This window comes from Cryptomeria japonica, chromosome 2 (genome assembly GCF_030272615.1).
Source record: "Cryptomeria japonica chromosome 2, Sugi_1.0, whole genome shotgun sequence".
NCBI lineage: Eukaryota > Viridiplantae > Streptophyta > Pinopsida > Cupressales > Cupressaceae > Cryptomeria > Cryptomeria japonica.
The window spans coordinates 668,516,236-668,529,948 of record NC_081406.1 but is presented as its reverse complement, the minus strand read 5'-3'; positions in this window follow the sequence as shown (position 1 = coordinate 668,529,948).

Here is a 13,713-nt window from a genome sequence, read left to right as displayed (position 1 = left end):
ATATGCAATAAAACTTGTCTAAGTTCACTCATGGGAGCCCAAACCTAGATTTACACAAGTTGATGCATTGTGGAGCCCAAAACCCTTGACAGGGCAGTCAAGGAGCAAAATGAAAACTATTTTGTACAACCAACTTCCAAATGCAAAACCTGCAAACTAATTACATAAATTGCATTGAATATACAACAAATTCACTTTCCAAAAGGTATAGTACAGAAATGAGAAGCCCCAGTACGGACTGCTATCCAAATGGAGTTCAAAACATGAGAAAAACCAGAAAAATGCTTGCTCTTTCAATTGATTATGATTAGAAAGTACAAAATCCAACCCTATACCAAGAAGAGGGAGGCATATAAATAGTATTTTAAGGTATTTATCAAGTCATGTATGGACATAAGGCATTTATATCTTCTTTTACAAAAAGTGTCCAAAAATGACAACTTTCACAAGCAAGAATGACAACTTTTGTTGCTCCAAGTGGCAATTTGAGAAACCTAACTCAACCAACCTTCCAAAACCACCTAGGAATTATTAAAAACACTTTCTAAATATTTTTCAATTCTTTCCAAAGCATGGCTAAGCCTATAAGGCAATTTTCCACTTTTTAGCCTTATTTGGCCTAGGAGCACAAAACTGACAACTCAAACCTTAGGAAACAAAACTTGATCTCTCAAGAAAAAAATGAGATAAAACATCTATGAAATGACTCAAAACAACTTGTGACAACATTTCAAAACTAACAAGACACTTAAGCTTGAAAAATACCAAAAATGGAGAGTATAAGCAAAACTAGGTGCTTCTGCACCATACACTTGGAGCAACAAAAGTTGTCATTCTTGCTTGTAAAAGTTGTCATTTTTGGACACTTTTGTAAAAGAAGACATAAATGCCTTATTCCCATATAGGACTTGATAACTACCTTCAAATACTATTTATATGCCTCCCTCTTCTTGGTATAGGGTTGGCTTTTGTACTTTCTAATCATAATCAATTCAAAGAGCAAGCATTTTTATGGTTTTTCTCATGTTTTGAACTCCATTTGGATAGCAGTCTGTAATGGGGATTCTCCTTTCTGTACTGTACCTTTCATAAAGTGAATTTTTTGTATATTCAATGCACTTTATGCAATTAGTTTTTTAGGTTTTACATTTGGAAGTTGGTTGTACAAAATAGTTTTCATTTTACTCCTTGACTGCCCTGTCAAGGGTTTTGGGCTCCACAATGCATCAACTTGTCTAAATCCAGGTTTGGGCTCCCATGGGTGGACTTAGGCAAGTTGTATTGCATATGTACAGTATAAATATTTCATATTTTGGCCAGGGTTATGCAAAGGAAGTGCTTTTGAATTTATGCTAGGCAAGTTGGAGATGGACTTGGCTAGCAATTTGAACAAAGATCAAACAAGTTTGTACTCAAAGGTCAATTGAGTGAGAAAACCTAAATCAACCAACCTTCCAAAACCACCTAGGAATGATTAAAAAAACTTTCTAAACATGTTTCAATGCTTTCCAAAGCATGGCTAAGCCTATAAGGGGATTTTCCACTTTTTAGCCTTATTTGGCCTAGGAGCACAAAACTAACAACTCAAACCTTAGGAAACAAAACTTGATCTCTCAAGAACAAAATAAGATCAAATATCTATGAAATGACTCAAAACAACCTATGACAACATTGCAAAACTAACAAGACACTTAAGCATGAAAAATACCAAAAATGGAGAGTATAAGCAAAACTAGGTGCTCCTACACCAAGAACCAGCCAAATCACCCTTGCCTCAACCAAATAGAGGCTTTTAAACTTTCTTTGTCTTGGAAACCAATGGCCATAACTTCAATTTAAATTTCATGACCTTTCAACTTCCAAAAGTTGTAAAGTTGCTTGAGCAACTTTTACAACATTTTCATAATTTTTATTGCATAATCACTCAAAAATGACCCTACATGAAAAAATTACATAGGAATGGTCATATCATGACCTTATTACATTAAATAAACAAAAACATACTATTAGACCACCTAGTTGTAATATTGACCCAATTTTGCTTTAGGTGCTCCTGCACCATGGGCAAAGATCTTTAATTCAAAGTATTTGAGAGTAATGGAGAGTAATGATGTTCCTCATTGTAGCCTTGTGGGAAAAGGCTCTATTATTTGCAAATCTCTCAAAAGAGGAACTAAATTAATCAAGAAAGGCCTATTTTAGATTTGCAATAGAGATTCAAATGCTTTATTTTGGTTTGATTCCTAGGATGGAACCCTTCATATCATATCAATGTATCCACATCTATAATCTTGAAGTAGGTTGAAATAAGGTGGAATATTACAAAACTTCTCAGATTTTGGGTCAAATAGATGTGTTTAGATGGAAAGAACCTCATGAGTGACCTCTAGGGGGCTTCGAGGATGATCATCAAGAGCTTACAAATCATTTGGCAGGTAGAGCCTGTAACTCCTTGGAGTGGAGAGATATTCTTGCTTAGGGATTTGATTTGAAAAGGAAATTATCAGTTACTTCAGGATATCAGGAGTTGGACAAACAAATTCATGGGAGAACTAGGGTTCCTTGGTGAAAATAGGTGTGGAGCAAGTTTTCTTTGCCCAAGTGCAACTTTTTTATGTGCTTAGTTGTTCAAAATAGGTGTCTTGCCTAAGATAATTTGAGAAAGAGATGATCTCATGGTCCTTTGATGTGTGTTTTGTGCAATAACAGTGAGGTATTCTCTTGGCATATTTTTTTCCTATGTCCCTTCTCTAGGAAATTTTGGCACCGTTGGTGCAGTGCTTGGAATAAGGCTTGTGTCGATGCTTCCTCCTTGGTTGAGTTTTCAGGTTTTCTAGGGAATTCCCCAAATAAGATTTATTTTCTACACATTTCTTGGAACATAAGATCCTCTTTTATTCTTTGGTAAATCTGGTTGGAAATAAACAAGAGGATTTTTCAGTGTAAGTGTTGGTTGAAAATTTTGCAAACTAGATGAGTTTACAAAATTGTGGTTTCAATCACATTACATGAGATTAAATTTCTCCTAATTTCTAAGGGAAGGCTCCCCCTTTCACTTACTACTCTAAATAAAATACAACTAGTTTCTAATCTAAACAAGGATCTCTTTTTTAGAATAGATGTTCTTCTTTCCTCTTTCTTGAGGAAAGAATTTACAATATAGAGCAGCGATAATTCTTACAATTTCAATGTTACAAATCAACTCAAAATGTGGGAATGATAAAAATACAAATAAGTAAAGAAGCAAAGTTTCCATAAAGGTGCAAAGTCCTTTGTTGCTTCTCCGGGATGTGAAAAAAATGTTCAAGCTCAAAGTCTTGTAATCACTATAATCCTATCAACTTGACTTTTGTAACCCACAGTTGTGTACTTCAAATAACAAAAAAAAAGCACAAAGTCTCTATCTTGATAACCTGTTACAACTTTGATAATATTTTCTTAGAATAACAATATGAAGCTCAAAGTCTTCAAGTTATTATCTCTTTGTATTAATCCTAATAAACAAAAGCTGAATTATGAAACAAAGTCCACAAACCAACAATTGTTTCTACTCTTTAACAATATTTCCTCAACAATACCTTTACTTGACCAAAATAAAAGTTTACAATAGGAATGACATAAGAACACTCTCGCCATAAACCACAAATGAATCCAACACAAATTTTGGATGCCAAAGCTTTCTTCTTATTCGATCAAGTTTGAAAAATAGCAATAGGAACACAAAGTTTCACTTTTCCCTTCACTTCGATAGAGTTCTGACATATAGAATAAAGATTCCTAATAGAAATTACAATGAGCAACCTCATATATATAGAGGAGAGGTGTAACATGCAACTAGGAAAGTTACAACCAATTTGTGACCAAGTTAAAGGTAGAGTTTGATTTGACTTAGGACATGTGCAATTTCTAGATACAAAAACTTGAATACAAAATGACACTAGAGGTGTCAATTGAGATTACAAAATGACACTAGGCTAGAAATGCATAAAAATGACTAAGCGTTTGGAGCCTCATCTTATTCATCATTGTCTCCATTTTTCTTCAAGAAATATTCATATTGTTGTAAGGTAGCCTGTATTTTACAATCATCTAGTCCCAACGTGTTGAATCTAGCATCTGGAGTGGAGTTGCAAAAATGGATTTGAAGAATTCCCAAAGTTAGACAAAAAAGACCAAAGATGTGGTTCATGAAGTGCATTTTGGACTTATAAGTCTGATTTGCATTTGGGGAGGGTCATCAATCATATTGGTGCATATTGGACTTATAAGTTTGAAATGCACTTATGCAAAAACAAAGGGAGGAAAAATTGTCTCTGGTGCAAATCGGGGTTATAACTCCGATTTTCATCTAAGAAGGAAATATGGTGCAAGTCAGGGTTATAACCCCAATTCGCACCAACTCTAAGCACTTGGAAAAACGAAAAAGGAAAATGGTGTAAGTTTGGGTTATAAACCTGAATTACATCGTTATGGGGAGACTCAGTGTAGATCAGGGTTACGACCTTGATATACACCATTGGGTAAGACCTTGGTGTAGGTTAGGGTTATGGCCCCAACATGCACCGTTGGGGAGAACTCGATGTAGGTCGGGGTTATGGCCCTGATCCACCATAGAATGGGCATGACTCGGTGCAGTTCGAGGTTATACCTCGCTTTTTGCACCAAAATGAGAAGATTCACTGTAAGTTGGGGTTACAACCCCGCCTTGCACCAAAAATAATATTTCTAAGGCTTTAGGTTTAGGTCGGAGTTATAACTCCAACTTGCACCTGACATGAAAGACTTAGCTATGAAGTGGTATAATTCGGGTTACAAGCCCAATTTGCACAGGACCTTAAAAAGTTTGAAGGGGAAGTATAATTCAAGTTTGTAACCCCGATTTACACCAAAACACAAAAACTATCTTAAAAGACCTACAAAGGACTAGAACCTCTTAATCAAGAATCAAGGATCCTAAATCACGCATGAGGGGGAATGAAGACTACCTCAAAAATCATGCTTAGAGCACATGATCTACAAATTGGATAAAATTTGTAGGTGTTATCCTATTTTTGTGACAGCCAAAAAACAAGGACAACAATAAGAAAATGTTGAGCCATCAATTATTGATGTGAATTATTAGTGTTCTTCAGGAAAACTTATCTGTAAAATGTGATTTCCCTACCCCTATGGATCTAAGTGATCTGGTTGTCATTAAGAGGTCGAGTTTGGATGGATGCAGTATAGGACTCTCTTTCTTCCAAGGTGAGTCAGCAAGCCAAGAGCAAGGTCTGTCTAGATGGCTACCAATTTCCCCCTCCTCGTGATATGTTGAAGATAAATGTTGATGGTTCTTACAGAGGTAATCATGGGCATTCTAGGATTTGTGGAGTTGGTAGAGATAATTTCAAGTTTGTCCAATTCTTTTCTTCGTATAAAGGTTAGCATACTAACAAATTTATGAAAGCCCTTGCTATTTTTTAGGCTTCAGAGATAAGTTGCACCCATATGTGATTTTGATTCACATATTGTGATTGATATGTTTGAATAAAGGACAAGTGGAGGGACTGAAGTGGCAATTGGCCTTGGTGGTCAATCAGATTGTAAGAATTTATAGTTCCTTGGATTCTATTACCTTCTGCAACATTCCTCAAGAATGGAACAAGTTAGCAAATTATTTGGTGAAATGGGCTTATGAGAAGATGGGGATGTGGAATGCCAGGGACTAGGGACACTTGTCCACATAGTGTTCTTGAGTATTAGAAGAGCTAGTAATCGAGGACATGAGAGATTATTTAGGGGTTTTGAGAGAGCCTTGATTTGTTGATTGCTTTCTTTCTTGATCTTTGGCTTGTTTCTAGGCTTATTGGCTCTTGTTGCTTTGTATTGATATTTACTAATTATTAAATTTTTACCCCTTTTGAAAAAAAGGGAAAAATGATGGAAAAAATTATACTTCCAAGAGTTGTTAATTGGCAAATTTGTCTAACCAAAAATCTTACAACTTTTCAAAATATAGTCTCAAACCTTCAACTCCTATGCCCTTCTTATGGTACTTATTAAGTCGTTATTTAAGATAAACTGAGTTATATTTTGTGCGGTTATTCACTAAGGAAGAAAAAAAGTCAGTTCAAGTTATGTGGATCTCTTTATTAGATCCGGAAAATGTGCAAAAAGGAAAAACTTTGGAACCGTATAATGGTTCTTTTCATATTTTGTTTTTATGGTGTCTAAGAAAAACCTAGATGCTGCAAGCACTAGTGGAATCATTATTGATGATAAAGGAAAGTTGTAGTGAGCATAGTAATAAGGGTATTGAGAAGAATTTTGAAAATGTTAAAAATGGGTTTTCAACTCTTAAAAAGATCCAAAAAAATTAATCTTTAGAGTGGCAAATTTGAGAGTTTATGGTGATTCAATTTTGGCCATCAATCATGTGAAAGGAATGTGGAAGGCAACCATCTTTTATAGTAGAAGATTCAAGATATAGAAGGAAAAAGAAATTAACTAGTCGGGGTGCATCTAGACCCTTCTTTGTGGGCTATATATGGGTCCCATAGGTTGTTTAGCCTCGTGGACACTATTAAAAGCATTAAATCACTCATTCATTCATTCATTCATTTCATAAGGTTGAACACATGAAAAAAATCATAATCAATTGATTCAAACACATCAATAGAAATTATAATCAATTGACTAGTTTACTTACCAACAAAAGTGTAAAGATGAGTCAAGGTATGCTCAATATTAGATGGAGAGGGAATTAAATCAAGGTCTTTTGTCCAGCTCTAGATTGATTTTATATTTCATTTGTATTTTTATTGTAATCTTCTCCATTTACCACGTGGGTTGCTACCCTTAGCTTTAGACTACTTTTTTCATTAATATGATTCATCTTTTATTTCAAAAATAAAAATGAAAAACTAATTTCAAGACCAGCAACATCTTTCTATATATTTTCACATTATTTGCTATCTATGGATATGACTTGCCCCTACACCCGCTTCGAAAATGAAAAGATGAAAGAAAAGAAAAGATCTTCTAACTCTTAAAGAAATCAGAGAATTAAATAAGACATTGGATTTGACGGGTGCGGCTTGACAACTAATTTGTTTAGTCATATTGCTACTACAATGTATGGTGATTTTAAGAACTAGCAATTGCACCTTGGTGTGCAATGGGTACATCGAAGAGTTGTGGAAGGTGAAGTAGGGAAAATTTTGGTCTATTTTTTGTATACATTTGTGTTGTACATGAGGTAGATGGAGGGATAAAGATAGAGACATGAAGAGAACATGAGAGAGAGAGAGAGAGAGAGAGAGAGAGAGAGAGAGAGAGAGAGAGAGAGAGAGAGAGAGAGAGAGAGAGAGAGACGGGAAGATAAATGGAGAGAGTGGTAGAGATAGAAAGATAGATAAAAGAATAAGAAGGAAGCGACAAAGGGAGAAATGGGGGAAATTGTTAGAAGAAGACATGCCTCTTACAAGTTGTATGCCAAAAGAAATGTCTTTAGAGTGTCTGCCAATGGAAATGTCTTTAGAGTCCATTGAAGATTGAGATCAACTTGGATGTATTACAACAGTGAACAAACAAGTGTAGTCACATACGAACACATCAATATTGTATGCAAGCTATAATAGTGCATACAACACGGTCCTCTTGAACCCATGTCAATATAGTATGTGTATTTAGATACATAATTTTGAAGATGTTTTAGGGGAGAGGAGCCAATAGGTGATCGGGCACCAATACATGCTATGGTACATGGACAAAATGAGACCAATAGTGGTGCCCTAAAAATGTCATGTCAATGCTTATTTGCAAAAAAGTACCTCTTAAATTCAAAAATTAACCAATCATGTGAAGCCACATCAGCACACAAGTAAACATGACTTAGTGCACACCTATTGGTCTTATCACAATTTGGGACCATTTTGGAGACCTTGACAAAAATGCATGCGAATGTGGCATCATATTTGACCATGTGGAGTTGAAACAAAATTTCTAAGTAGGGTACTTGACAAGTAAACTATGGTATAAAATTGAGAAAATTTTGAAATGTCCACATAAGATTTTGAGAAGCGTGAAGTTAGGGTGCACATGTATAGGGCCCTCTCCCCTACCAAATTTTGTTTCTAATTATGTTTTACTTTCATTAAAGTAGGTTTTAACTTATTAAATAATTTTAAAGGGCCAATTTTTTGTATAGCCAATCATTTAACTAAACAATGATTTCTAAGTTTAAAATCCTATACAATGTAGTTTCTAATAGTGTTATATTAAAATATTCACATTGATAACATATTCATGGTCAAAGAGTTTGTAACAATTGTTAAAGATGTATTATTTAAGTGCATTAGTGGAAAAATTAAATAAAGTCTTCATAATGATGTCTCTTCATGACTATTATATATATTTATGAAAGATATGTATGGTCATTAATATCAAACAATTAAACATTAATATTTTAACATTTTAACGTGAACACTCATGTTTTTCTACTTATTAATATCAAAAACATTTTATATATATATATATATATATATATATATATATATATATATATATATATATATATATATATATATATATATATATATATATATATATATATATTAAATTTAAATAATTTTTAAGAGCTAATTTTTCTATGATGAATCATTTAACTAAAAAAGATTTCTAGTTTTAAAATACTATACAATGTAAAAAAAAGTAAACTATTAAATTTAAAAATTCACATTGATCAAAATAATGAAATCATGGTCAAAGGGTTCTTACAATGTAATGCAAAATAAATTAAACTATAAATACAATTACTATAAAGTAAAATATCATATTAAAATATTCATATTGATCAAAATTATATAAACATAATTAATAGCAAATAATTAAACATTTAATGAAAGGTAAATTCATTATCACTATGATAAATAAAATGCAAACACATTAAAATATAACATAATTAATAGAGATTAAAAAAATTAAAAATATAATATTTTTAAAATATATTTAATAATTTATATTATGTTAAATTAAATATAATATATATAATAAATAGATATATTTAATTTAAATAATAAATTTTAGACTATTTCATAAATAGTAAACAATTTAAATAATAATCATAAAATTTGATCTATATTATTATTTTAAAAAATTTACATTTTAATATATATATAAATATAATTTACTAATAATATACTAATTTATTTAGATTAAAAGAAATGATATAAATAAAATTCAATTTAATTTAAAATTTACTAAATTTTATTATAACACAAATATATATATAAAAAAATTAAATAAATTATAATTTAATTAAAAACTCATAAATTTTTATTATGATGTATGGAAGTGCATTTGGAAAAACAAAATAAATTTCAAAGAAAGAAAAATTAATAAGCATGAATACTTTACCCTTCTAAAAAACATGAAAATAGTAGATGTAGTGTAAGGATTCCAAAATGGTAGGCTCTATTGTAGTGAGAGCGTAAACTGTAATTTTTTTTTGGGTAAATTTCACTTGTAAAACCTTGACCAATTTGAAAATATTTTCATAGTTATTTTTTAGGGTTTTTTTTTTTTTTTTTGGTGGTACAGGACAATTAGTAAAAAATTAATTAATTGCTAAAATTACAACTTTGATGGTTTGGATGAGATCAAGTGATACAATAATCTTATGATTTTGGACCAAAAAAAAGTGTTTGTCTAAACCTTTTGAACAATTTATTACAAATATTTACTCTCAACATCCTCTTCCTTCTTAAAAAGAATAAACTTGAAATGTCTTCTATAATTTATTACAATCAAAAACAAAATTGCAAAAAAAAAATTGTTATTCTTTTTCCACAAACCATTCTAAAACAAACTGCTTATCACAATCTTCTAACCAAGGTTTCAAAGAAAGGGTGATTTGATCTTTACTGGAATAAATTTCATATTAGTTATAACTGTAAAAAGGTTTAAATAATGGTAATAACCCTGCAATTTATGAGTTATGCTTCTAAAGATAAATCTAATATATAGCTGCTTTTGCTTGTGATTTAAATATTCCTTTTCTTTTTCAACAAATTAGGCCTAATTCTTTCGAACAGAATTACAATATGGTAATCTATTTTTGCTTTGTCGAACCCTAACAACAAATAACAAATGGCATATTTAACATAATATGCTTCTTCTAACAATGAATATGATGTTTCAATTTGTGAGATGGTCAATTGCATGATGGTGTGCTTGTTCCAGAGATATAAAAATTAATTTATTGTGTTTCTAAGTTATGATAGTTCATGATCTTACTGTTACTTTGTTGTCTCATTTGTTGCATTCTAAGTTGAGAAACATGAACTATCATAATTTAGAAACAATAAATTAATTTTCATGAATGCAAATTGGCCATCCCTTTCCTATTATAGCTGGCAATGAGTGATCCAAAAAAATAGAATGTTACTCTAGCTCGTTGTGAAGTGGAAATATTTGAACATGATATTGTCATCAAACCGGAACACAACAGTGTGGAAAGGATTGGTGCAGGTCAAAAGGGTCAGTCTTAAATCACACACACTAAACAAAATATTTAGAAAATCAATCAATTTTGAATGTTTAACATTTTTAAACTTAAAAATCAAAACTTAGTGTGTGTGAATTGAGCCATCCCATCAAGAAAGATGTGAGATTCCTCTGAAATACATCCATTCAAAGTTACAGACCCTAAAAGTACCCAAAAGAGCAAGAAAGTCAAGTTTGCCAGTTTTACAAACAGTGAAGGCTGAATTCACCCTGGAAAATGCTCATGAATACCCTAATCGCCATAATGAACATAGCTAGCAAAAGCAGCGAACTTATTACTAGCAGGAGTGGCGTAGATTTCTTTTGTCACACACTCAGCAGAATTTGAAGCATCGTGGCATTTGAACTTCCATGGAGACACTTGGCTTGTCAACTTCTTGTGGTTGGTAGGCTGTTAGTTGTCTACATTGTCTTTCCATGTTTTATGAGGCAAGACTGTAATGTTCCACTTTGAAATAGGATTTAATAATAAATAATAATTATAAAATTAAAATATAAATGAATAATATTATATATAATTAAAATTTAATTAAGTTAATGAATGGTCAAAGGGAGAAGAGAATCTCATTCGAGAGGGGGAGAATAGGAAGAAAGAAATGGGGGAGCATGGGAATCAACGAAGGATTAATGGAGAAAGAATAAATAGGAAGAAAATAAGGAAAGGTTGCAACCCTTTCAAAGGGTATTATTTGTTAAAGGTTGTGACTCTTTCATAGGGTAGAAAGCTTCATGCTCATGCTTTAGGCCTTAAGTGTACTCATGTATGCCTCAAACAAGATACAAAAGGGAGAAGAGAATCTCATTCAAGAGGGGGGAGAATAGGAAGAAAGAAAGGGGAAGCATGGGAATCAACGAAGGAATAATGGAGGAAGAATAAATAGGAAGAAAATAAGGAAAGGTTGCAACTCTTCCATAAGGGTTGTAACCCTTTCAAGGGGTATTATTTGTTAAAGGTTGTGACTCTTTCATAGGGTAGAGCTTCATGCTTCATGCTTCATGCTTTAGGCCTTAAGTGTACTCATGTATGCCTTATGCCTTAAAAGTGTTCATGTGTATACTTCATAATTTGTGTTGTATATTCACATATATGTTTCCTGACTTAAGTGAATTCTTGTGTATGCTTCATGCTTTATTCGCTACATGTATTCACATGTATGCTTTATGACTTAAATGAATGCATATGTATACTTCCTACTCTATGTGCTATGTGTATTCACATGTATGCTTCATAACAAGTGAATTCATGCATATGCATTGTGTATTCACGCCTTCATGTGTATGATTCATACCTTACATCTATTCATGTGTATGATTCATGCCTTAGGTGTATTCAAGTACTTTAAGCCCTTCACATATTTGGATGCATACCTCATGACCTATGAGTAATCGTATGTATGATTCATGTGTATATTTCATGTTTTACATGTTTGATTCATGCCTAATAATTACTCCATGAGTGTTTTATGTGTACCTTTCTCATGTATGCTTTGTGTATGGTTCATATCTTATGTGTGTTTATGCATTTGCCCCATGCCTGCCATGTTTACAGCATGATTAATTCATGTGTGATATGTTTTTTAACAAGTTTATTCCATGCATATCTCTTAAGCCATTTCATATTGGGAATTGTCTTGAACACTCCATTATCATTGCTTGAGGACAAGCAATCTTGGTTGGGGTGGACTGTAATGTCCCCACTTTGAAATAGGATTTAATAATAAATCATCATTATAAAATTAAAATACAAAAAAATTAAAAATTAAAATTAAAATTAAAATATAAAAGAATAACATTATATATAATTAAAATTTAATTAAATTAATGAACAGTCAAAGGGCATGAAATGGAAAGTTGTGACTCCCTCAAACATGAGATATAAAAGGGAGAAAAGAACCTCATTTGAGAGGGAGGAATATGAGATATAAAAGGGAGAAAAGAACCTCCTTTGAGAGGGAGGAATAGGAAGAAAGAAAGGGGGGAGCATGGGAATCAAGGAAGGATTAATGAAAGGAAGGATTAATGAAGGAAGAAGTAAATAGGAAGAAAATAAGGAAAGGTTGCAACTCTTCCATAAGATTATGAAGAGTTGTAACCCTTTCAAAGGGTATTATTTGTTAAAGGTTGTGACTCTTTCATAGGGTAGAAATTATTAAGGGTTGTGACTCTTTCAAAGGTAATAATTATGAAAGGGTGACTTTCTCAAAGGGCAGAAATGATGAAGGGTTGTGACCCTTTTCGAAGGGTGGTAATTGTGGAAGGTTGTGACCATTACAAAGCACAAGCATGATGAAGAGGTGTGCCTCTCCCTTGCATTGGAAGATACAAGGGGAGAAGGTTTCATTTGGTAAGGACATCCAAGGGAATCGACTTGGGAAATAATTTATTATTCTCAAAGGTAGTAATGAAGGGTGGTGACTCAATTCTAATGAAGGTGGGTAACTCAAGTCTTATGAAAGGTCACCTTTCACCCATGAAATATAAAAGAGATCATTCTAATCATCACTCCAATCATTCAAATCAAGAAAATAATCAATCAGTAAATCATTCAGTCATCATCCTCTAATATATCAAACCAGCGCTTCATTACATTATCGCTCACCAATACCTCAAATCATACAATCAAAGATATTCATTCAATCAATCATTCATTCATTCAAATATCAATCATTCAACATCAATCAAAGAATTAAAGATAAGATCATCTGTCCTGATCGAAATTCAGAAATCATTGTTACTCATCGAATGAGATCGCAAATTCATACATATACCTGTTGTGCTCTACAAGGAATCAGACTCTATTGCTGAGAGGTATTGTGTGAGCATCCACTGAGTATGCAGTAACTGTTAATGAGTCCATTTACAGAATGTATTTATTTCACTACAATGCTGTAGCATTTATATTTGCTGATAACAATAGATCAGTCATACACGTATGTCTTATTGTATTCTATTTATACATATTCATACATTCATAATACCTGAGATATTACGGCATGCATAGCCCAATGACTTAATCCTTTCTATTTTCCCCCCATAAGGAGAGGTGTGGTGTTGTAAGGGAGAGGCGGAGTAAATCCATCCCAAATTAGGTGAGCCCCAAGGGTTGTATGGACGGGTGTTCCTGAGGCCTGGACCCAATTGTGGAGGTGGTTTCATCACACCCTAGAC